The 21003-nt window shown below is 46.8% G+C and overlaps 1 pseudogene; it reads right to left on the bottom strand.

The window, feature by feature from the left end:
- Window positions 1-5642: 5642 nt before the first annotated feature.
- LOC147092589 (NACHT, LRR and PYD domains-containing protein 3-like) lies at window positions 5643-19120 on the bottom strand (annotated as a pseudogene).
- Window positions 19121-21003: the final 1883 nt, after the last annotated feature.

Below are 21003 nucleotides of genomic sequence, written 5' to 3'. Positions count from 1 at the left end.
AGAACTTCAGTAAACATTCAGAAAATGTTCGTGCTGATGGGGACGAAATATTCACTCCATTCCCCGGAGCAATGGGCAGGATTGTAACCTCAGATTGGTCGAAACAGAGTATGTGGTGGTGAGATAGGGGCTGGGATCTGTCTTAGTTTGCATGCTATGGGCTGAGAAAAGCATTTTGTTGAGCGTTCAATGACTTTCTTACAGACGACCGATCCAGTCACCAGGAGCAAAAAAAAAGACTTGCATTAATATCGAACCTTTCACGAGCACCGGACATCCCAAAGCGCTTTACATCCAATGAAGTACTTTTTTGAAGTATAGCCACTGTTGTTGTGTAGGAAACACGGCAGTCAATTTCTGCACAGCAAATTCCCACAAATAACAATGTAATAATGACCAGGTAAACTGTTTTTGGTGATGTTGAATGAGGGATAAACATTGGCTTGGACACCGGGGATAACTCCGTTGCTCTTCAAAATAGTGCCATGGGATGTATTACACCCACGTGGGAGCAGACGGGGCTTCGGTTCAAAGACTCATTCAAAAGTCGGCTCCTCTGACCGTGCAGCCCTCCCTCAGAACTACTTTGGAGTGTCAGCTTAGAGTTTTGTGTTCTAGTCTCTGGAGCAGGACTTGAAAACCCACAACCTTCTGACTCAACGGCATGGTTGCAATAAACTGAGCCACAGCTGAGCCAAGGAGCAGTTACAAATAATTGAAAATTTCACCCTTCAGAGGGCAAAAGCCGGAAACAATGATGGTGTAGGAATTAACGAATTCCTACGAATAACGGAGATCGACACAAGAGAACAGATCTTTACTCAATGGAGATGCCACGAGGACTGACTGGGCAGTCCCGTGGTTTACGACATGACGTCATCGCGTTTGCCCATGCTCTTAAAGGGGCCACGCCCCGTACATGCAAACTCTATATACAAAACTCAGTAATGCCTAACACAATGGTACAGGTTTAGGCTGGTGTTAGAACATCGTTAGAGAACTATATAGTTAGCCAGAGTCATTCAGTGGTTCTGCCACATGCGCCCCCCCCAGAATTCGCTTTTACGGACTAAGTCAAACGGTGAAGAGTCTAACAAGCCTGTCAGAACGACTCCTGTACTCTCGAGGCGGAGGCTGCTGGCGGTCTGGCGGGCGGTCGCACTTGGCTTGCTGAAACGACGATGGGTGGCCAACCCCGTCTCGGCCGTTGTGCTGTCTCAACGGGGCGGTCGAGGTCTAAATGTGCAGGCTTTAAGTGGTCGACCAAAATGTGGTCCGGTTTACCACCGACATCGACCGTGAAGGTTTTGTCCCCTGCTTCCAACACGTGGATGGGGCTGGTATATGGGGCCTTGAGCAGATCCCTATGTGCGTCATGGCGAATAAAAAAGTATTCAGCCTTGTGAAGCTCCGTGGGAACGTGTGACCTCTGTGGCCCGTGGTGCGAAGGGGGCACTGGTGCAAAACAACTGGCCACCTCTTGGTGACTAGCAAGCTGGGCAGACGCGGACCATGGCTCCGTCGACGTTGGTAGGAAGTCCCCTGCGACTCGCAGAGGCTGACCATACACAAGCTCCGATGAAGAGAGACGGTTTTCTTTGGGGGCCGTGCAAATGACCAACAGGACCCACGGTAGCTTGTCTGCCCATCCAGCATCCTGGAGGCTGGCCCTCAGGGTGGCTTTCATTGACCGGTGGAAGCGTTCGCAGAGGCCATTCGCCTGTGGGTGGTAGGCTGTGGTGCAATGTAAATTGACACCGAGTCCTTGGGCCACTGCATTCCAGAGTTTGGAGGAAAACTGCGGTCACCTCTCTGATGAAATATCTGCGGGCACTCCGAAACAGGTGATCCAGGAGGAAATGAACGCCCTGGCCACGTCTGCCGAAGCAGTGGATGACCGGGGGACTACCTCTGGCCATCTGGTGGTGAGGTCAACCATGGTCAGGATGTGTGGAAAACCATGGGAGGGTGGGAGTGGTCCTACCAGGTCCATGTTGACGTGGTAAAAACATCGCTCCGGAACTGTGAAGGCGGCCAACGGAGCTTTGATGTGGCACTGTGCCTTGGCCTTTTGGCAGACCACATAGGTGTTGGCCCAGTCGCGGACATCTTTATGCATGCCATGCCATACAAATTTCGCTGACATCAGTTTCTGAGATGCCTTCATTCCAGGGTGTGACAACACATGTATGGCGTTGAAAACTTTGCGGCGGCAGACGACCGGCACGACAGGGTGAGGATCTTGTACGGCGACGTCACACAACAGCGTGGTGCCTGCCTAATGGAACTTGACGTTGGCCAACTGGAGGCCAGTTATGGCTGTTCTGCAAGCTTGGACTTCCGGGTCTGTGGTCCGCTGCCATGAGGGCGTAGCCGATGCCCACATGAACCGTATTGACGATCGCACGGGAGAGGCAGTCTGCCACAAAGTTGTCCTTACCGGCCACGTGCTGTATATCCATGGTGAATTCGGATATGTAGGTCAGTTGACGCTGCTGTCAGGCTGACCACAGTTCGGCGGTACTGGACATTGCAAAGGTCAGCGGCTTATGGTCCACAAAGGCGGTGAAAGGATGTCCTTCCAGTAGGAACCGAAAATGGCGGATGGCCAGAAAAAGGGCAAGCACCTCCCGGTCGAAGGTGCTGTATGCTCTCTCATTCTGCCGTAGTTGACGGCTGAAGAATGCCAACAGCTGGCACGTCCCTTTCACCCACTGCTGTTGCACGGCACTGACTGCGTAGTCCGACGCGTCAGTGATGAGGGCGATGGTGCCTCCTGGCAGCGGGTGTGCCAGCATAGTCGTGTTGGCTAAGGTGCTTTTGGTGTCGGCGAACGCTCGGGCGATGTCATCCGTCCAGTCTACCGGGTTCTTGCCAGTCTTGCTCTTGAGGGCCTCGTACAGGCGCTGCATGAGTAGTGCCGCCTTAGGCACGAAACGGTGGTAAAATTTTACTATGCCTAGGAATTCCTGCAGGGCCTTTATGTTCCGCGGGCGTGGAAAGGATGGCTCTGCCTCTACCTTCGAAGGTAAAGGAACCGCTCCCACTGATGTGATGCGATGCCCCAGGAAGTCAATTTGGTGCAAGCCAAACTGACACTTGGCCGGGTTGATAATCAGGCCGTGTTGGCTGAGGCTTCAAAAAAGGGTGCGTAGATGACAGGTATGTTCTTCCTTAGTAGGACTGGCAATTAGAATATCGTCCAGGTAGACGAAGAGGAACTTGAGGTCCCGCAGCTCGGAGTCCATCAAGCGTTGGAAAGCCTGGGCGGCATTCTTTAACCCAAACGGCATCCGTAAACACTCGGAGTCTGAATGGGGTGATGACTGCGGTCTTCTGGACGTCTTGTGGATGAACTGGGACCTGGTGGTAGCCCCAGACGAGGTCAACTTTTGAGAACACGGTGTTCCCTGCCAAATGGGCAGAGAAATCCTGGATATGGGGGGGTCGGGTAGCGATCAGGAGTGGTGGCGTCGTTTAGTCATTGATAATCGCCGCAGGGCCGCCATCCACCGCCAGGCTTTGGGACGTTATGGAGGGGTGAAGCCCAGGGACTATTCAACTGGTGACAAATCCCTAACCGTTCCATGGTTGCAAACTTCGCCTTTGTGACCGCCAGCTTGCCAGGTTCCAGGCGCCGGGCCCGCGCGTAGACCGGGGGGCCGTTGGTGGTGATGTGGTATTCCACACCATGTTTCGTGGCTGTGGAGGAGAACGTGGGTCTTGTCAGGTTGGGGAATTCGCTGAGCAGGCGAGCGAACTCATCAGGAGTTGGGAATGCACAGGAGATGGTGCATGACGTAGTGTTACTGCGGCAACATGGAAGAGAATTAAAAGTTGCTGCGTTGATCAGCCATCGGTTCCTAACATCGACCAGGAAGCTGTTGGCACACAGGACATCCACGCTGAGGAGGGGCTGGGAAACTTTGGCCATAACAAACTCCCAGTGAAAACATTGCCACCCGAGGCACAACTCCACTCGCCGTCTGCCGAAGGTCCGAATTGTTCCGCCATTGGCCGCTTCAAGGGAGGGGCCGTGATTTCCCGTCTGCACATCGAGGGCGGACATGGGTAAAATGCTGCACTGCGCTCCGGTGTCACACAGAAAACGACGACCGGAGAGAGTATCAGTGATGAACAGAAATTTCCCATGTTGTCGATCGCCATTGCGGCCGCGGGGTGCCCGTTAGACCCGTTCCTCGGTGTCGCAGTGTCAGTTGTTGTTTTTTTGGGGGGAAAACTGCAGGGAGGGCGGCAACGCTTCGCCTTCGCGCCGAACTGCGCGTGGTAGAAACACAACCCAGAAGGCTGACAAGCTGGGACGGCGTCTGCGGGGGATGGGTGCCTCATGGCGGCGCAGTACTGCCGAGTTACAGCAAAAATGTTGTCGGCCTCCGCAGCGATTGTTGCGCAGTCTTGCATTTCAGATCTGGCCAGGGCAGCTTGTACCTGTTCAGGCAGTTGGCTGAGGAAAATCTTGCGGAATAGGAAACATTCCCGTTCTGAGCCCAGGAGTGTGAGCATTTGGCTCATCAACTGTGAAGGCTTGGAGTCCCCGAGCCCGGGCAGATAGCGAGTAATCGACGGGCACGCTCCGATTTTGTGAGCCCGAAAACCTGCAGTAACCGCGCTTTGAGGGTTTCATACTTGCGCTCCGTTGGGGGGTTTTCGAGGAGGCTGACGATCCGAGAGGCAGTGGAGTTGTCGAGTGCGGAGACCATGTAAAGATACTTGGTCTGATCCACATCGATGTTCCTCAGGGTGAACTGGGCCTCGACCTGAATAAACCACGAGGGCGCTTGCTGCTCCCAGAACTGCGGTTGCTTTAGCAAAACGGCGTTTGCTTCCATGCTGTGCACTTCTTTTGTGAAATCGTTCACAAAAATGGGGATACCAATGTAGGAATTAATGAATTCCTACGAATAACGGAGATCGACACAAGAGAACAATCCAACAGGTCTTTACTCAACGGAGATGCCACGAGGACTGACTGGGCAGTCCCGTGGTTTACGACATGATGTCATCGCGTTTGCCCATGCTCTTAAAGGGGCCACGCCCCGTACATGCAAACACTATATACAAAACACAGTAATGCCTAACACAATGGTACAGGTTTAGGCTGTTGTTAGAACATCGTTAAAGAGAATTATATACAGTTAGCCAGAGTCATTCAGTGGTTCTGCCACAATGGTACATTTTCTGAATTAAAGACAATATTTGGGATTTTGTTATTGCTTTAATGGAGGTAGAAAAATAGTGAGAATCTTAATCAGGATTATGTTACATGCAAGTAAAGTATCGAGCGTTTATATTCAATATTGTAATTGTCTCCCACCAGCAACCCCATCTCCTGCAGGCACACTGCCGTCCTGAGTCACACCAAAGTCCAGGGCAGTGTGTACATTATTCTGCTCAAACACTTTCCCATTTCTCTCCTTCTAGTGCTGATACTTCCTGGCGTCCGGGCAGTGGAGTCTCTGACGCTGTGGATGGGCCTCTGATGTCACAATGGGAGATGACGCTCGCTCAGCTCCAGCCGGGAACAGTTCCGCTAACGTCAGCAGTTAAAGCTGGAGCGGGGCCGGTCAAAGGGAGGGACAGAACATAGGTCCAAAATGACCATTCAATGAGACCAGTAACGTTTATGAAATGAAGATATCCACTCCCACCATTAGACCGGGTCTGGATTGCTGCACCGACTTCAGGTGTCTCTTTCCGTTTGAACTGAACTGATTCCCCCACAGCCTGAAACAGGTTAAACAGGAAATAAACAGATTGCCAACAGTGTAAATAACAGGGAGACTGGCGATAATACGTCAGTAGGAATTACAGACACATATTATCCATAACAGCGTAAATACAATAAAAAGGAACACAAACACTCACCCCACACACTCCAGACTTCTGCACGTCAGTATGAGGCGGCAGAAAGCGGGGACAGATTGGTCTGTGAAGAAGTTTGATTCCAGGTACAGAACCGTCAGTGAGCGGTGTGTGCCGAGAGCGGAGGCGAGATCCTCTACACAAGAATCTGAGAGAGCGTTCTCTTCCAGGCTGGGATCAGAGAGAGAGAAATACAGGAATTAGAGTAAATCTTGGAAGTATATACGAAACATACATTTGTCTTTGTTGTATGTGAGATTCAGCCGGTGGGCCGTCCGGAGGAATTTCTCTAGGTTAACGTCGTGGTCCTGCTGCTCGTGGCCGCAGATGGTGACGTTGTCTAGATATGGGAAAGTGGCCTGGAGCGCGTTCTGGTCAACCATCCGTTCCATCTCCCGTTGGAAGACAGAAACTCCGTTGGTGACGCCGAAGGGAACTCTGAGAAAGTGATAGAGCCGACCGTCAGCTTCAAAAGCTGTGTACTGGCCGTCCTCAGCCCTGATGGGGAGCTGGTGGTACGCCGACTTCAGATCAATTGTCAAAAACACCCGGTATTGTGCTATCTGATTGACCATGTCAGATATGCAGGGAAGTGGATATGCATCCAGCTGGGTGTAGCGGTTGATCGTCTGGCTGTAGTCAATAACTAGGCGCTGTTTGCTGCCAGCCTTCACCACCACCACTTGTGCTCGCCATGGGCTATTGCTGCTCTCGATAATCCCTTCCTTCAGGAGTCTCGCTACCTCGGATTTAATGAAACCCCTATCCCCGGCACTGTAACGCCTACTTTTGATAGCAATGGGCTTACAGTCGCGGGTGAGGTTAGCGAACAAGTAGGGGGGGGAGACTTTAAGGGTGGAGAGGCTGCAAATGGCGCGCGGCGGGCGATTTAAAAACTGCTGGCAGCAGACTGTGAGAGGGGGGGAGGGGTCCACAGTACGCTAAAGTGACACTCTTAAGGTGGCACTGAAAATCCAACCCCAGTAGGATGGCAGCGCAGAGATGGGGCAGGACCAGAAGTTTAAAATTTTTGTATTCAGTACCCCGCACTGAAAGAGTCACCATACAGTAGCCACCGACGTCTGCTGACTGGGCTTTGGAAGCCATCGAGATGCGATGACACGTCGGCAGGACCGGGAGAGAGTAACTGCGCACCGTGTCGGGGTGTATAAAACTCTCCGTGCTCCCGCTGTCAAAAAGGCAGGTAGTGGCGCGGCCGTTTACCGTAATGTCCATCATGGACCTGAACAGTTGATGCGGGAGAGATTGATCCAGCGTCATGGAAGCCAGCGTATGCTCAAGCGCATCTATGCGGTCGTCCGCAGCGGCGGTGGAGGAGTCCGGGTCCCCCGTAACCGAAGCCGGAGGCGTCCAAGATGGCGGAGCCCACGGTCCCGATCCCCACGCGGCTGGGGAGCAGAAGATGGCGGACAAGATGGCTGCGCCCACGGTTCGCACGCGGCGCTGCTGGCGTTAGCGGTCTTCTCTTTGCAGGCGCTAACGTAGTGACCTTTCTTCCCGCAGCCGGAGCAGGTAGCACTCTTCGCGGGGCAGCGTGCTCTAGGGTGTTTAGCTTGGCCACAAAAATAGCATTTTTGTGCCTTGGACATCACTGCAGCTGTCGGAGGTGGCGGTCCCATGGCCCAAGATTGTGGCGTCCACGGCGCAGGGCGATTAGGGGAGAAAGCGTCCATATTTCTGTTGGCCGCGTCGAGCGAGAGCGCGAGGGACACTGCCTTTGTGAGGTCTATTTCACCCTTCTCCAGCAGTCTCTGCCGGGAGTAGTCGGACCTTAGACCCGCAACGAAAGCGTCTCGTATCAGTCCCTCCGCATGTGCCGCGGCCGATACTTCCTTGCAGTCGCAGCCGCGTCCGAGTACCCGCAGTGCCCATAGGAAGGCCTCCACCAATTCCCCGGGCTGCTGTCTGCAAGATCTTAAAAGGTGCCTGGCATAGACCGTGTTAACCGGCCGTGCATACTGCCCTTTTAGTAGGTCGATAGCCGCCGCGTAGGTCGTCGCATCTTGGATTAAAGTATAGACTTGGTGGCTCACCTTCGAGGCCAGGATTTGCAGTTTATTTTCATCGAGAGTCACGGTTGAGGCTTCCAGATACGCCTCAAAGCAACGCTGCCATTGTGCGAATATAGTCGATGAACCCGCTTCTTGGGGGTCTAAGTCCAGGCGTGTTGGTCTGAGGGCTCGCAGCAGCGCATGCTGCTCAGCGTTTTGCGCCATTGGTTGATCAGCATTCGGAGCCAACATTTAACTTTGGTAATAAAATTGATGCACTATCAATTACTACAAAAGACTGGGAGTTAAGTGAGTAACAAACAGGCTTTTATTACCAAAGAACAGAGCATGCCTCTCGTGGTTGCCTGGTATCCAAAAGGGCAGGGGGCTGCCGAGCAGTCACCTTTATACCCGGCCATGTGGGAGGAGCCAGGGGCGGAGTCAGCTGAGGCATGCACAGACAAGTACAACAATGTGCAAGAGTGAACAACAGTGAACAACAATACTAACAACAGTGGTTTACCACACACTTTTAACATAATAAAACATCACAAGGCACTTCAAATGAGCGTTACTAAAAAAGAACACGGCAAGAGAGCCCCAGGTGGGCAGAGGAAATGCTTCAAGGACACCCTCAAAGCCTCCTTGAAAAAGTGCAACATCCCCAGTGACACCTGGGAATCCCTGGCCCAAGACCACACAAAGCGGAGGAGAAGCATCCGTGAAGGCGACAAATACCTCGAGTCTCTTCGCCGGGAGCAAGCGGAAGCCGAGCGCAAGCAACGCACGTTAACTCAAGCACCCCACCCACCCGCCCCTTCAACCACCATCTGCCCCACCTGTGACAGAGACTGTAGGTCCCGCATTGGACTCATCAGTCACCTGAGAACTCATTTTTAATGTGCAAGCAAGTCATCCTCAGTTCTGAGGGACTGCTTAAGAAGAAAAGTCCCATTGACTTCTCCAGTACTGTTTCTTTACTAATATTAATAACTTTAAGTTCCTAACTCTCATTGGAACCTGCTGGAATTCGTGAAAGTTAAATGTTTAACAGTCGAACATCTTTGTATCTTGGATTAGAGGCATTCTGATATAAACAGAATGACTTTGAAGTGTCGTAAAAAGAATATATTTCTTGTTTTCTGAAATGTAAAGTGCTTGAGTAAGGGATAGGTGGTAGTAGTGACGTCACCCAAGAATGGTGAAAGTTTAGTTTCAGGGTAATACACATCGATAGCAGGGCTCCATTCGCTACAGATAGCAGTTGTTAAAGTTTTTACTTCAAAGCTGTTAGCAACTGTTATGTCAGGAATGCTCGTGTAGGGGAAGTAGTTTTGAAGTAACCATCTGCAAACTGTTTACATGAATAGTCTATTTTCAAAGGGTTTGGGCATAGATACGTCATACAGTTTTTTCTATGATATTTTTGTTTGATGTCGTCACAATATATGGTATATAAAAGGAGCATGATTTTCAACAGTATCTCAGTGTGTGCTCGAAACAGGGAAAAAGTCACTCTCTAAGCAATTGAAGACCGATCGCCATTCTGTGTATCAGTAAAGTCTGTCCTTATACTCCACTACTCGAAACGTATTGTCGTGAACAAGAGGAGAAAGGAGGTTGACTACTCAGACCCTTGGCTCACCATTATTTCTGGTATGCTTCTTGTGTCTTCTATAGTGAAGACAGATACAACATATTTGTTTAACGTATCTGCTATTTCATTATTCCCCCTTATAATATTTCCTGTCTCAGCCTCTAAGGGACTCATTTACTTTTGCTACTCTCTTCCTTTTTACATACTCCTAGAAACTCGTACAATCTGTTTTATATTTTTTTCTATTTTCTGCCTCAATGACTTGCATGTTCATCCTTTGTTGGCTTCTAAAACTCTCCCAATCCGCAGGCCTGCTAATCTCCCTGCCAACATTATAAGCCCCTTCCTTTGAGCTAATACTTTCCTTAACCTCTTAAGTTAACCAAGGACAGATTACTTTTTACGTGGTGCTTTTGTTTCTCAATAGAATGTATATTTGTTGATAATTATGACTTGTTTCTTTAAATGTTCGCCATTGCTTATCTACCATTATACCTTTTAATCTAATTTCCCATTCTACTTTAGCCAAGTCGCCCCTAATATCCATGTAATTGTCTTTATGAAAGTTTTTTTTATATTCATTCATGTGATGTGGGCATCGCTGGCAAGGCCAGGCCAACATTTATTGTCCATCCATAATTGCCATTAACTGAGTGGCTTACCATTTCAGAGGGCAGTTAGGTGTCAACCACATTGCTGTGGGCCTGGAGTCACATTTAGGCCAGACCAGGTAAGAATGGCAGATTTCCTCCCCTAAAGGACATTAGTGAACCAGATGGGTTTTATCGACAATCCAATAGTTTCATGGTCACCATTACTGATGCTAGCTTTATATTCCAGGTTACTTTATTAACTGAATTTAAATTAACCAGCTGCCATGGTGGGATTTGAACTCATGTCTCCGGATCATTACCAGTATCATAACCACTATGCTACCATAGTACTCTTTGATACTCTAGTTTCGGGTTAAAGTACGTCACTATGGAACTCAATGTGAAATTATATCACATTATGATCGCTCTTCCCCAGTGGATTCCTTACTATGAGATTATTAATTTACCATGTATTATGACACAAGCCAAGATCTATGACGTATCATTCTAGGAAACTGTCTCAAATGCATTCCACGACATGGTCCTCCAGACTACCTGTGATTTGTCCAGTCTTTATGAAGGTTAACGTCCCCCAATACTATTGCATTGCCTTTGTTTCAAGCTCCTCTCACTTCTTGATAAATACTCTGTACCACAATATAGCTGTTAGTGGCCTATAAACTACACCCCCCGTTGTTTTCTGCCCCCTTTTATATCTTATCTCCACCCATACTGATTCTACTCCCTGCTCTTCCGAGCCAAGATCCTTCCACTCTACAGTCCTTATGTCATCTTTTAGTATCAGGGCTACCCCTCCCCCTTTACCATTTTGTCTCATCCAAACGTCAAGTATCATGGAATATTTAGTTCACAACCCTTGGTCACCATGCAACCACTGCTTTGTAATGGCTATTAGATCAAACGCATTTATCTCTATTTGTGCCATTAATTCGCCTATCTTGTTACGAATGCTTCATGCATTCAGATAAACCTCCTTTAATATTATCTTTATGGTATTTTTCCCTGATTTAACCTTATTCACTGTTGCACTATAAACTTTAATCTCTCTGTCCCATCCTGTCACACTCTGCTTATCTTTACACTGATCCATGGCCTTGACTTTTCTCTTCAGTTTCATAAATTTAACCTCATCTGAACACTCCCCCTTTTAGGTTAAAGTTCTATCTATAGCCCTAGCTTTTCAATTCACCAGGACACTGGTCCCAGCCTGGTTCATGAGGAGCCCATACCAACGGAACTGCTCCCTCTTTCCCCAGTATGGCTGTCAATGTCCCTTGAATCTAAACCCCTGTTTCCCACACCACACTTTAAGCCACACATTTAACTCTCTGATCTGTTTGACCCTATGCCAATTTGCACGTAGCTCAGGAAGTAATCCAAAGACTATTACCTTTGAGTTTCTGCTTATTAATTTGGATACCAGCTCTTCAAACTCCCTCAGCAGAACCTCATGCCGAGTTCTAGCTATGCCTTTGATTGCTACATGGACCACAACATCTGGATCCTCCTCCCACTCCAAGCTCTTCTCCAGCCCAGAGATGATGTCCTTAACACTGGCACGGGGCAGGCAACACAACCTTCAGAACTCCTGGTTGCGTTTGCAGAGAGCAGCATCTATCGCCCTGACTATACTGTGCCCTACACTAACACATTAATTTTCACTCCTCCACTTGAATGGCCTTGAAGAGCAGGGAGTAGAATCAGTATGGGTGGAGATAATATATAAAAGGGGACAGAAAACACTGGTGGGAGTAGTTTATAGGTCATTAACAGCTATATTGTGGTACAGAGTATTAATCAGGAAGTGAGAGGAGCTTGAAACAAAGGCAATGCAATAGTATTGGGGGACTTTCATCTTCATAAAGACTGGACAAATCAAAGGTAGTCTGGAGGACCATGTCAAGGAATGTATTTGAGACAGTTTCCTAGACCACGTTAATCCGGTCAGTTTGATCATCTGCCCTGCAGAATTTGCCCTTATCCACACAGGCCATAACAAACTCATACCTGTTGGATAAAGACAAATGCCAAGGCTCCTGCAGCAATGTTCCTGGTGTCCCCTTACCGGCCTGACTCGCAGTCACACCCTCCTATTTATGACCACGAACCAGACTTGTACTATTTCTTAACCCAAGGGGTGTGCCTGCCTTCTGGATAAAAGTTTCCAGGTAACTATCACCCTCCCTGATATCCCATAAAGTCCGCCCCACAAACTTATGCTCAGCAACTCTGAGCTAAGGTTCATCGAAATGCAGACACGCATTGCAGATGTGGTTGTCTGGGATCACGATGCTGTCCACACACTCCCACATTCATCAGTTGCAGCACACCACCACTGCAATTCATATTTAAACCTAGAGTCATAGAGTCATAACGGCACAGAAGGAGGCCATTAGGCCCATCAAGTCCGTGCCGGCTCTCTGTGGAGAAATCCAGTCAGTCCCATTCCTCCGCTTTATCCCCGTAGCCCTGCAAGTTTATTTCACTCCAGTGCTTATCCAGTTTCCCCTTGAAAACATTGAGTGTCTCCGCTTCCACCACTTCCATCGGCAACGAGTTCCAGCTCCTCACCACTCGCTGAATCTCTTGCCCAAAACCTTAAATCTGTGTCCCCTAGTCCTTGTACCATCAACTAGTGGGAACAGCATTTCCCCGTCCAGTCTATCCGAACATGTCAAAATCTTGTACACCTCTATCAAATCACCCCTCAACCTCCTTTGCTCTAGTCTAATGAAAACAAATCCAGGTTCTCCAATCTGTCCTTGTAGCCAAGATCCCGCATCCCCGGAACCATTCTGGTAAATCTCCTCTGCATCTGCTCAAGGGCCTTCACATCCTTCCTGAATGAAGTTTTATTTATTTAATTAATTAACGTTTATGCATTTAATCAATGTAGATGATTTTTTTTAATCTACCTATAATTTAAACTAGATAAAGTAATTGGTTTAAAAACTAAAAATACTTAACTATAAATTGAACCACGAGTAGATTTGGAGGCAAAAAACAGCACCTCATTCCCCCTCTGCACTGAAATCCCACTCTCACCAAATTCCCAACTTGTCACTCTCTTAATGGTGGGGCCACTCTGTGCGACCTCTCTGTGCGACAACTCGGTGCACTTTTAAACAACTTTTGGAGGCACATCAAAGTTCGAAGTGCTCACTCAGCTTCCTGCTCACAGTAATCAACTCACCTATTCAGGCAATAGAAACATAGAAACATAGAAGATAGGAGCAGGAGTAGGCCATTCGGCCCCTTGAGCCTGCTCTGCCATTCAATGGGATCATGGCTGATCATCCAAACTCAGTTCCCTGTCCCTGCCTTCACCCCATATCCCTTGATCCCTTTAGCCTTAAGAAATATATCTAACTCCTTCTTGAATATATTTAATGAATTGGCCTCAACTGCTTTCTGTGGTAGAGAATTCCACAGGTTCACCACTGTCGGGGTGAAGAAATTCCTCCTCGCCTCTGTCCTAAATGGCTTACCCCTTACCTTTAGACTGTGACCCCTGGTTCTGGAATCCCCCGCCATCGGGAACATCCTTCTTGCATCTAGTCTGTCTAGTCCTGTTAGAATTTTATAAGTTTCAATGAGATCCCCTCTCATTCTTCTAAACTCCAGCGAGTATAAGCCCAATCGGCCCAATCTCTCCTCATACATCATTCCTGCCATCCCAGGTATCAGCCTGGTGAATCTTCGCTGCACTCCCTCCATGGCAAGAACATCCTCCTCAGATAAGGTGACCAAAACTGCACACAATACTCAAGGTGTGGTGTCACCAAGGCCCTGTACAACTGCAGCAAGACATCCTTGTTCCTGTACTCGAATCCTCTCACCACGAAGGCCAACATACCATTTGCCTTCTTAACCGCCTGCTGCACCAGCATGCTTACCTTCAGCGACTGGTGCACAAGGACATCCAGGTCTCGTTGCACTTCCCCTTCTCCCAATCTATTGCCACTCAGATAATAATCTGCCTTCCTGCTTTTGCCACCAAAGTGGATAACCTCGCATTTATCCACATTATATTGCATCTGCCATGCATCTGCCCAATCACCCAACCTGTCCAAATCATACTGGACTTTCTCGGCATCCTCCTCACTGCACACACGCCCACCCAGCTTTGTGTCATCTGCAAACTTGGAGATATTACATCTAGTTCCCTCGTCTAGATCATTAATATATATTGTGAATAGCTGGGGTCTTAGGACCGATCCCTGCGGTACCCCACTAGACACTGTCTGCCACTCGGAAAACGACCCATTTATTCCAACTCTTTGCTTTCTGTCTGCCAACCAGTTCTCTATCCAAGTCAGTACCTTGCCCACAATCCCATGTGCCTTAACTTTACACGCTAATCTCTTATGCAGGACCTTATCGAAAGCCTTCTGAAAGTCCAAATACACCACCTCCACTGGTTCTCCCTTATCTATTCTACCAGTTACATCCTCAAAAAATTCCAGTAGATTAGGCAAGCACGATTTACCTTTTGTAAATCCATGTTGACTTTGTCTGATCCGGTCACTTTTTTCCAAGTGCTCTGCTATTACATATTTTATAATAACGGACTCCAGCATTTTCCCCACTACTGATGTAAGGCTTACCAGTCTATAATTCCCCGTTTTCTCTCCACCACCTTTGTTGAACAGTGGGGTAACATTAGCTACCCTCCAGTTACAGCTGATTGATTGTTAACTGTTAACAGCCACTGACAGGCACTTCCTGTTAATTGTTGATAAACATGCAGTTTATTTCACAGTTTTTAAAATTTTAAGTACCGCTCATTAAATTTCCAACTTCGACACTGATTATGATGCACTCCCTTTATGGCCACTCTGTGCGACCACTCTGCTATTAATACATATACTGTACAGTATTTGTAACAGTACTGCAGATACTAATATTAATGTACAGTATTAGACATCCAGTTGTTATAACACAATCTCTCACAGTCTGGTACTTAGCCCAGTTCCTGTATTTTACAGTCCGGGTTCCTCAAAACCACAGACAGTAGTTTCACTCCTGAATCTCCCAGTTTATTATAACCCAGGTTCAGAGCCGTCAGTGACCGGTTTGCACTGAGCATGGAGGCGAGATCCTCAGCACAAGAAGCTGTGAGACCGACACTATCCAGCCTGGGGATCAGCATGTTGGAAAATAAGGATGTTGATAATTTTATACTATTACTGAGGCTAATATGAATTTGCTGTGTTTATTAATAACAATATGGCTGCTAATAAAAGTGTTCAATAACTCAATTACTGAAAACAAGAATGGTGTATATTAATAACACTAGTCCTGATACTGATAATAAACTTCAGTGTTAGACATCCAGTTATTATAAACACAATCTCACAGAGTCTGGTACTTACCCCAGTTCCTGTATTTTACAGTCCAGGTTCCTCAGAGCCGCAGACAATAGTTTCACTCCTGAATCTCTTAGATTATTATTATTCATCCTAAACACAGGTAGACAAAGTGCGAGAAACGAAGTGAATCAAACCTTAATTCATAGACAAATTACGTGTCTCTGATATTACAGGAAACCTGAAAGCAACTTAAGGAAATGATTGCAGAGGTTTCAGTCACTGAACATTAAACTCAATGCCGATCACTTTAACTTTTAGCGACAGTGTAAAATGGGTGCTATCAGACAGACCGCCCGCCCGATTTGTCTTTTGGTTGAAGTCAATGGAAAATTTAATTTAGGCACAGTATAAACTGGCTAACTATTTACTGTTGCACGTTTCCCATTATTAATGAAGACTGATTTCACCCCTGTCAGTATTTATTAAATGATGTGCTGTCTGTGTGAAGTCTTTAAATGTCCCTCAGTCTGATCTCATTCCCTGATGATCAGAATTACCCTCCTGGAACTCAGTGACTGGCCCGGTCATTTTTGGGAAAACCTGTCCCAGTTCTACTGCTCCTTCAATCCCAGATTTTTGGGAATGAGGCGAATGTCTCTCAATTAAACGATAAAGTGGTGATTCTCTGCAATTTATACTCTGTGCATTATATTAATTTGTATAATAACTCGGGGTGAGTTATATTGTGAAACGGCACTAACTGCTGCTGTAAAATCCGTCCCCCAGGATTTTATGTAACAAGGAGAGTTTATTCTGTCCCGTTACAATTTTAAATGTCCTTGTGCTCCTAGTTTATAGGGGAGGGGAGTCTCTCACTTTATTCCCCATTAAACTGGCTCTGCATTTATTTAAATTCCTTTTTTTTTGACGATATTTCCAGGAGTTCAGAGTCCATTGCCGTGCTCCCGGCAGGTCCTCGGGTTACCGGGAAATCGCGAGTCCACTAACGGCAGTTTGCCCAGAAACCATCCAATGTGTGCGAACCCCATGCGCTGGTGCGAATTCTGGGAAAATCCCACCTGGCTGCCTGGTGTAAGTCTATGTCCTGCGATATAACTGGGTAACTGGAGATTTTGGTGACTTTTTTAAAAATGGCATGTTTATTTATTTCATGTACAGCATTGGGAATAATTCTACATAGTTACAGTGCTAAAGTGCCTTTACCTTATATTGTCAATCGAAGACATTTTCTCTCCCCACCAGAAGCCATTTGGCTATATACCATGACATCATGGAAGCATTTTCCCTACTGTTCTGTGTACAGTTTGTAGTTGATATGGAAAACTGTTAGATTTTAAATTATTTTTATCTGAACAACATTCGCACCCGAACGACCAGATTTAGGAACAGCTTCTTTCCCAGGGTTGTCATCCTACTGAACTCTACAAATAAAGCCTGCACATCTGCCAATGCACTTTATTCTGTTTATGTTTATGTATTACAAGCCAAATGAATGTTGAATGTTAAATGTCTTAATCAAAATGTACACTCTCGGGAGCTGCAAGCCTACATTTCGTTGTACTGCACTTGTGCACCAACAATGACAATAAAGTTGATTATTATTATTATGTTTGTTAAGTTCAGCATATCTGTTTTATGCTGTCCATTGTTAATAAATATGCCGCTATTTGACATCATAATTTCATGATCAAACTCTTTCAGTTCCCGATAAGATTTACAGCATGCCCACTTGTTGGTACCACACCAATCTCATTTCCTGGTTAGAATTATACCCTGGTACTTCTGTTACTTGGTAAAGTTCTTGCTACTCGGCCTGGCTTTGGTTGAACTGGAAGCTTTTTTTTCTTCATTTATAACAAAATGTACACCTAACAAGTGGCTGTTAAACAACTCAAATAACAGCTATGGAAACAAACATGCAGTTACCTCAACACTTGACACTTGTGCAGTACGGGTTCCAGCCGCTGGAGTCCTTCACATTGAATGTAGCAGTGCTGTAGATCGAGGTGTTTTATTGTATCACAGAGTCCAATGATACCAGTCAACAACGCACAGTCAATCGGGGTCAGTCACAATGCTTTGTGTGAATGAGAGACTCCAAATATATGTTGTTGCATGGAACCCACTGTGACCAGCACGAGTGCGTGGTTCTGAGATTCAAACAGGTAATGAAATGTGTTCAGGAGGTCTCTTTTACCAGTTTTACTCGCTATGTTCCCAATCTGTCCTTGAACATTCTCCTTCACCCAGTCAATCAATCGGCAGGTGGTTTGATGAAGAAATGGACCTAAAAACTCCTCCAGGGGCCGAGCCGACTGTGGGGAGGAAAGACCAGCAACAAAACGGAGAAATATCTGAAATCGCCCATCTTCTTTGCTGTGGGCTTCATTGAGGAGTTTCCGGATGTCCCCGGGATTTGGAGTCAGGAATTGTGCGAGTGCGGCTACAAACTCTTGGATGGTGTGGTGTGGGAATGTGTACACCACGCTCTGGGCAGAATCACCTTTCTCCAAAAGTTCCATCATGAACCCAGACAGGAACTGGGAAGGTTGCAGATTGTACTTGATCAAATCTCCATTTCTAAATACAATCTTCTTCTCGGAGACTCCTGTGAAGGCCACCTCACCAAGCTTCAGTAACACATCACGGGGGCTTTCAATCTCTCGGCCATGGTTTTTCAGAATGTTGTAAATATAGTAGGAATATAGCTGGGTGATGGTCTTGCGAACTCGCTGCTGTTTCCTGTCTCTTTGTGTAAAGAAGGGACCCAGTGCCAGCCCGAGGATCCCGCAGTAGGAAGGGTTGTAGCACATGGTGTACAGGATCTCGTTCTCCTCCACGTGTTTGAAAACAGCTGCTGCCACCGTCTGATCTTCAAAAAACTTGTTGAAATATTCCTTCCGTTCTTCACCAGCAAATCCCAGGATATCAGCCCAGACACTGATCTCAGCCTTTTCCAATAAATGTAATGCAGTGGGGCGACTGGTCACTAGCACGGAACATCCTGGGAGCAGCTTGTGCTGTATTAAACTGTACACAATGTCAGATACTTCACACCAGTCTTCGGGATCTGTGCACATGTGCTGAGGTTCTGTATTTCTCCGACTGTCAGCAAAATCGATCCTGTCATTGAATTCATCCAATCCATCGAATATAAACAGCAATCCCTCTGGGTTCTTCCAAAGCTCTCCCAGAATATTCCCAAAGTAAGGATAGAGATCCAGTATCAGATTCCTCAGGTTTATTCTACAGTTAATAGCGTTCAAATCCCTGAATTTAAAACTGAAAACAAATTGAAAGTGTGGGTATATTTTCCCAGTGGCCCAGTCATGTACAACCTTTTGAACCATTGTTGTTTTTCCAATCCACGGGACTCCGCTCACTGCTCCTGAACTCCCAGATTTGGATTTTCTCTGGGAAAAACTGCTCTGGAGCAATTGATCTGTTCGGATTTTTTCCAGTTCTCTCCGGAGATATTTCTCTCTCCACTCTTCATGGTCTCGGCCTCTTGCCAGCAGTTCATGTTTACAAGTGTCTGATCTCGAACAGTAGAAATGACCGTTAGCTCAGCGTTTTGATCAACCAGCTGGAAAACTTTAACCTTCTCATTTATTAGGATAATGTTCACTCTCAGTGTTTCAGTTTGTACCCGGAGTGTTTCCTTGTGCTTCTGTTTAACATCTTCAATGAGAACAGAACGAAAGTGGTTCAAAATGTTAATTGCATTGACATAAAAAAACTCAATACCATTGCACTATTCAGTAAATTATTGCAAGATTTAATTCACAGCATCAATAGATGTGCATGTAGAAATTAAAACTGTTAATGGAAACCTCGCTGCAAATTGAACAATGACCATAAAATGTTTCAAATTCTCACTTGATTCTAATATTCACTGAACATGGAGATTTCTATGAAGGTGATATTTCCCTCTGATGGTTAATGCAATCAGCCCTGCATTGTACTACAGACATCTCATTATAAATCCACCCATGATCCTGGTTATACAACAGTAGTGGTTCTCACTGATCAATCTTCAAATGGAGCAGCTAGAAGACAGGAGAAGGAGCATAGGGACAAACTGTGAATGACCACTAGTCCCACTGTAATTGTATCAGACCATGGGATGGTTATCTGGCGGATTGTGTGCACAGAGAGGAAAACACTGTGAAGGGCCAGGAGCCTCACTCTCATTGCATCAGGCCGTGGGATGGTTATCTGGAGGGTTGTGTGCACTGAGAGAGGGACAGACTGTGAATGGCCTGGAGTCCCACTGTCGTTGTATCAGACCGTGGGATGGTTATCTGGAGGATTGTGTGCACTGAGAGAGGGACAGACTGTGAATGGCCTGGAGTCCCACTGTCGTTGTATCAGACCGTGGGATGGTTATCTGGAGGATTGTGTGCACTGAGAGAGGGACAGACTGTGAATGGCCAAGAGTCCCACTCTCATTTTATCTGACCATGGGATGGTGATCTGTAGGATTGTGTGTAATGGGAGAGGGACAGACTCTAAATGGTCAGAAGGTCCACTGTTCCTGTATGTTAGCTGGGGTATTGTGTGAACTGTGTGTGAAATAGACTAAGTGGTCAGAAGTTCTAATCAGGGCTTATTTGACACTTATCTGACCTTCCGACCCGATATCTTGTCCATCACCAAGACCGCCTACTTCAACCTCCAAAACATTGCTCATCTCCGCCACTGCCTCAAGACATCTGCTGCTGAAACTCTCATCAATGCCTTTGTTATGTCCAGACTTCACTATTCCAATGCTCTCCTGGTCGGCCTCCCACGATGTACCCTCCGTAAACTTAAGCTAATACAAAACCCAACTGCCCATATTCTAACTTGCACCAAGTCCCGTTCACCCATTACCCCTGCAGTCACTGAGCTACATTTGCTCCTGATCCAACAACGCCTTGGTTTTAAATTTCTCATTATTATTTTTAAATTGTTTCATGGTCTTGTCCCTCCCTATCTCTGTAACCTCCAGCACTAGCATCCTCAGAGATCTCTGCCTTACTCCAATTCTGGCCTCTTCTGCATCTCCGATTTTCATCACTCCACCATTGGCGGATGCCCCTTCAGCTTCCGGGGCCCGAAGCTCTGGAATTCCCTCCCTTATCCTTTCCGTCTCTTAACAGAAGTTCCACTGGTATTATATCAGGACTCGGGCAGGTTATCTGGTGTATTGTGTATAGAGAGAGGGGCAGACTATGAATTGACAGTTGTCTGGGTTATTACCTGCACTGCTATAGATACCTGAACACAGGTAAATGTAACTGCATTCTGATGGTACAGAGGGGAATCAGGAAGATGATTTAAGGTTTCAGGAGTTTAAGTTGAGGGTGCTTTATATATTTTGTTTTGGGCAAGAGACATCGGTACTGAAATGTTTTAATGGAATTCACAACATTAGTGCAGGAAACAAGTAGCGAAATAAATAGTAACGGTGAAAATTGAAAATCAGAAGTAAGAATGCAAATCAGGGTACATTTTTCACCCAAGAGGTATTAGAGCGGGTGGACCTGTTACCAGGGAAGGGCACTAAAGGGCAGTGTAGG

This window comes from Somniosus microcephalus, unplaced genomic scaffold (genome assembly GCF_052327205.1).
Source record: "Somniosus microcephalus isolate GS21.2 unplaced genomic scaffold, FLI_Smic_1.0 unresolved_chr2, whole genome shotgun sequence".
NCBI lineage: Eukaryota > Metazoa > Chordata > Chondrichthyes > Squaliformes > Somniosidae > Somniosus > Somniosus microcephalus.
The sequence above is the reverse complement of the archived record's forward strand: the minus strand, read 5'-3'. Positions and strand labels throughout refer to the sequence as shown.